We start from the raw sequence: 6,000 nt of genomic DNA on the forward strand, positions 1-6,000 counted from the left end.
CTCGGATCTTAATATTCATTCACCTGATCAAACACTTAACCAACGATCAAAGCAACACTTATCGATCGATAGATCAATCGTAGAGTGGAGGTGCCGTGGCCGACTAGCCTATGTCGCCTTAATGAAAGTCTGAGGTTCGATTCCCGATTATGGCACCTTGATAGATCAAGGCATTTATAACACTACTGTTTTTCATACATCAGTAAATCGATCAGCCAATCAATCAATCGATCCATTAATCAATTAACCAATCAATGAACCATCAGTCTGTCAATCAATCATTCAATCAATCAATCAATCACGCAAGCAATCAATATATCAACCAACCAACCAATCAATCAATCAATCAATTGATCAATTAATCAATCAATCAATTGATCAATCAATCAATCAATCAACCAATCAATCAATCAATCAAACAATAAATTAATGTATCAAACAATCAATTACGCGATCAATCAATCAATTACGCAATCAACCAATCAATCAGTCAATGAATCAATCAATATATCAATCTATCTATCAATCAGTCAATCATGGCCCGCGCCTGTTGCTTCCGTCGGTCTGCAGAGAGGGAAATCTCGGGGGGGGGGGGGGACACAGGGCTTCCCTTTCACCCAGTCAATTTACGCCCCTTGTGTGGATTTTTTGGGGAAAAATCATTTTATCATATACATGTAGGAAACATAATTGATGGGAAAGAATGAAAGAAAAATAATGAAATAGTAATCTTTTGAATTCGGAACTATTCACCCCCCCCCCCATTATTTCAGCATTAGCTATTCATTTCAAAATGACTTTGATCGAACGATCCAGGCTCCAGCTAAATGGATAATAATTTCATCTTCATTCCACCCCCGCTGCAGGTGGTCATATCTGAGGGTGTTTGTTATTAATTCCTCTAAAGTAAAACAAAAGAGAGGTCGAAATTTTCTTCTTTTGGGTATAAAAATCAAACAAGAGATATTTTGAGGAGAACGAAAACTGAGCCTCCCCACGATAAGGGCCAGTGCATACCTTAGTCCTCGCTGGCGTCAGGCCGGCCGACTCGGCGGCATACCGAAGAGTGCACAACCCCCAGCTCGGCCGTGCGTTTTAACTTGTTCTACAGTCCCCGCTGCAAGTATGGAATGCTGAAAATTCATACATGATTTTGGCAACCCCCCCCCCCCGCCATCCTCCCTCTCCACGCCCCCCCCCAAATTACATCGTGTTCGTCACATGTACCTACATGTGATGAAATACATTTTCGATTTCTTTATGTTCTTTATTTCATTTTATTCAAGCCCATAGCCAGGGGGGTGGGTCGAAGGGTTCCATCGAGCCCCCTAGACTTTCAAAATGCTTCAAAAATAGAAGAGATAAAGGAGAAAAAAAGGGAAGAGGAAGGCCGCGAACCCCCTCCCCCCCCCCCCATCGAAAACCCTGGCTACAGGCTACAGGGCTGTCGTTCATCTCACCTTTCTCGAAGAGACAATTAAACTTTTATTATTATTATTTATATATATACAGCTATTGTATATTGGAGGTATTTCATTTCATAACATGCTCCTCAATTATCAAATAATCTTAAAAATGCAGAATGAAAAAAATAGGCCTAAATCATATATCATCAATTAATTTATTATAAAGTTATGCATAAGACATCTGTCTCGTTTTTATATTTCCTTATTTTACAAAACGTGGATTACTTTGAAAATAAAATCATCTATTATTGTGTACATCCATCGAAATATTCTTCAAATGTGTTTTTGCAGTGATATACGTATAATGCAACATTATATTAAAGACATGAAAGGTCAAATGGTTAAGATGGATGAATGAATTAAACATATTGTCTAATCTACTCAGATTCCATCAGTTTCTCTGTGAAAAGGTTCTACTTCCATCAAGGAGGGGGGGGGATGAATCTATTTTTATGGGTTCGAATTTTACAGACGACAAAATAATATTTCAAGAGGATGACGGGAAGTAAATGGAGCGGAAGTTATCCTTTCTCTCCACACCTCGAAAAACCTGTATTCAGATGGCTATTGTGGACGAGGGAAAATAAGATCAAGACGAAAAGAGAGAGAGAGAGAGAGAGAGAGAGGAAGAGAAAAGGGGGAGAAGGAGGGCTAAGGTAGAAACTGTTTTCAAAATCATATTTTGATTTTATTTATTGAATCACGGATTGAGGGATTTGGACTGTATAGCCACGGGGACTTTCACTTTTCATACTTGCTTTGCTCAAATTATTTCAACATAGTGACAGATTATTTTGTCGGCAAAGGTGCCCGAAATAGTGCTACCTTTGAGGGCTTATCCGCCTGCGCACGCATCGTAATTTGATGCTTTTGCGCATATATATCTGTACACACAGATAATTCGATGTTACATATTATACATTCATTTTCATTTCATTGGTCTCTTTCAGCACATATATTTCAGTAAACAATTGAACTCACAATTTTGCCAACGAATATATATATCATTTTGTTGAAATAATTGAAGCAAAATAAGTATGAATATCGATGTTTTATAACAAAAAAAATCAAAAATGATACAGAATTACTACAATCATCATAAATCGGACTTTCACAATTGTGAAGTTTGTAGCCGAAGAATATCCCATTTATTAGTTAAAATAGGGGTGACCCGCCCCCCCCCCCGGTTTTGATTGATGTTAATATTAATGGTTATCAAGAAGATTATGCCTAAAATACACCAGTTACCAAGCTAACGTTTTCTTGCTTTATACACTTATAACTTTAATTGCATAGTGCAAGATAATTAGCCTTAAAGAAATGCCACTGAACAATGCCAACTTGAATTCCTAAGGGAAATTGGCTATGAACTTAAGTATGAATCTCAATAAATCTCTGAATTGAAAGGTACCTTTTTGTTCACTTAAGATTTAAGTTCTCTTTTGACTTTGATGTATGTTTATTTCGTTGTGTACACTAAAACTTTGATCTGTACAATGTTTATAACCCAAAACGACCTATATTTACCTGAGGACCGTGTGCTGGAACATAATAGATAAAACCATTGGTAATGTCTTGTAATAAACATCCTCGTTTTAATAGTTTCTTGTAACAAACTTCTAGAAACAAGGAGGGGAAATCCCCTAGGTCGACTTGTTCGCGGTCAAGGACGTGATCTAAATTCTTCTTTTTTGTGGAAGGGGGCCGTGGTATCAAAACCAGGCACCGCTGACGGATGGTAGTTTAAACAAAATAAATAAAAGAAAAGAAAATTCTAAAAAGGGTTAGGAAATGAAAAAAAAATTATGTATAGCGAAATCGATATGTAGGTCGGGCTAATAATATCCTTAACCTTTATCGTCAAACGGATAACAGATTTTTAAAACATCCAAATTTAAACATCATTTTTTACCGGTTTATCTTTATGATGAGACACCCATAAGCATACATGATTTCTTCGTTATCTTTGCTTTGTAGCTTTGTTACTGTTAGAATTTTATGTCTCTTTACAGTGAATGGGCGCAAGTGATTTTGCCCCCCCCCCCTCCTCCACCAGCTGATATTTACTCGAGCATTGAGCATGTTTAGTAGTCCCTGCATGTATTTTCATTTAGCCTTATAGTGTTACAATTATGTGTACTTGCCACATTTACCATATGATCTGTTATAACCTATGTTTATCATAATTTTGATATATCAAAAGATTCAGAAACTCCGGCCAACGTTCCGGTAACAAATTCTAATCTTCCCAACAACATGCCCAAAGGCTCCAATAAAGGTGTGTGTGTGTGTGTGGGGGGGGGGGGTGTAGTTAAATTGTAACAAAACAGACATTGAAAATATATCATTAAATCTGTTTTCAAAACTTTCCTGGAACCATTATCGACAATGAGTCATCATTTCTGCTGTCATACCGTCTTTCATTTGTTGATGAAAGTCAACTTTTTTTAAAGCTCTTTTTCTCCTCACCGCGAGGAGGCGGCGATTGCTAATGGGTTCCTAAAAGCGCGTGGCTCGCGGAAGGCAACAGGCCGTATCGCTCAGACCCATCGGGGCACTTCTGGCGGAGACAGCGATCAGATGATGGATACACAATATTCCCCCATGATGACACCCAGAGGAATATATATTACAAGGTCGAACAAGAGAAATGGAATGTCCACCACCAACATTCATTGTCCTTGGCAACCTTCGTCACCAACCCTTTGCCGACATCAAGAAACTTGTTTTCTCTCTCTCGATCGAAAGCCCGTTTTTCTTTTCGGAGTCGATAAAGTTTCAGAGTTATCAGTGATAAATGGAAAGTCCCGAGAGAGCGAAATACTCTATAAATATCTCAAAGTATTTTTTTGGACAAAATATGAAAAAATATATAATTCGATAGAGTTAAGAGACTTGTAAAGAGTTAAAACAAATTAAAAAACAAATTGAATGCACTTTATTAAATTAACTTTAAAATCTATTATTAAATTTCCCCAAAATAAGTATTGCAAATTAACAAAATTAAACAACTGGGCCTATATCTGGAAGTGTTTGAAATGACTTCCAACATGATTGTTCAAGCGTTAAGAATGTGATAAAATCTGTGGGATGTTGTTCATTTCTGGAGTAAGAAATGCAAATTCTGTTTTGTAACGTTTTGATTCAATTTCCGATCATGGGAAGGTCATCGTGACCTGGGTTTGATTTGGATAAACGAAGAAAAAAATGTTTTATTTCAAAAAATCAATGAAATTATGATTTTATGACGTCACATGCGAGCAGATGTTCTTATATTCGCATAATCATACATAACACTTAAACTTAATACATCATGCATTAATTTGTTTGCTAATAGATCTTCACAAAGCCTTGATATGTTTCATTTCTTTCTAAGCAGGGTGGAATCCCCCAATAAAATACCATATGCCATAATAAAAAGGAAAAGGAACGATAAATATTGAATAGATGAATTGAAAATAGGTATTTCCTTTCAAGTCGTTATAATTTTACCCTATAACTGCATCGGGTAGATATCAATATGATTATGATTTCCAGAGAAATGGGAAACTGTGCAACATCAAACATGTCAAACCCCCAAACGGGAGTACGAAAAGAAAACATGTCGAATGCCGCGTGAAACATTGTAAAATGTATTTTTGGTATATTTTTGTGCCTGAGGGACCATTTTGAAATATGAAATCATGTTATTCATTTGACTAGACCAATCGATCATAATTATTTCTCTTGAAAGCATCGCCGCCTATTCATATCGAAAGACGAGACTGTTTCCGATAATAATGCATTAATAAGCGTCGAAGCTTTTCATTCTTATTAAGTATAAGATCAATTTTAAATTATGATTATCACGATAATAACATTGCGATCTGCGTATATGGCCATGTTAACTTGCTTCAAGATGCGCCAGACTGCTACCGGTATATTATTTTCTTGAAGTCTGAAATCCAGTCTACACCCACCTTCCCCAAATTTTCAAGATTGTCCATGATCATGTCCAAATATTTAAAAATTGGAATCACATTCAGGACAACAGTTTTGATGAGGGCTTACGAGCGTGTACGATTATTCTAACTGAGTGGCAATGGATTGTTCGTGAAGGCTAAAAAACAAACCTCTCATTGGAATCCGAAGTCTTCCCTAAATACTTCCAAGTTTGACCGCGATCAAATCGAGGGGTGATAAAAATGATATTGACCGACTGACCTCTTTAAACACAACTCCTCTCTATATACCAACGCTTTTTTGACATTTTAAGAACTTCCACTATTTGTGAGGTCCGAGAGTTCCTAGACCGAGTCATGGCCATGGTCTAGGTCCTGTGGGACTAATTTCTGGCCCATAAACAAGGCTTGGTTTCACCTACGAAGGGCAACAACACGATTGTTTTTGCTGAAAGGTGTCATGTCGGAAATGCACTGTGTGGGCCTCAAGATTTTCGATATAGGGGGTTTTAACCCTTCGGGTGCTATCGCTACCGCCATACCAACGAAACCGACTCCAAACCGACTTATGATCCGTCATTGACAAATAACGT

This window comes from Lytechinus pictus, chromosome 19 (assembly GCF_037042905.1).
Source record: "Lytechinus pictus isolate F3 Inbred chromosome 19, Lp3.0, whole genome shotgun sequence".
Taxonomy (NCBI): domain Eukaryota; kingdom Metazoa; phylum Echinodermata; class Echinoidea; order Temnopleuroida; family Toxopneustidae; genus Lytechinus; species Lytechinus pictus.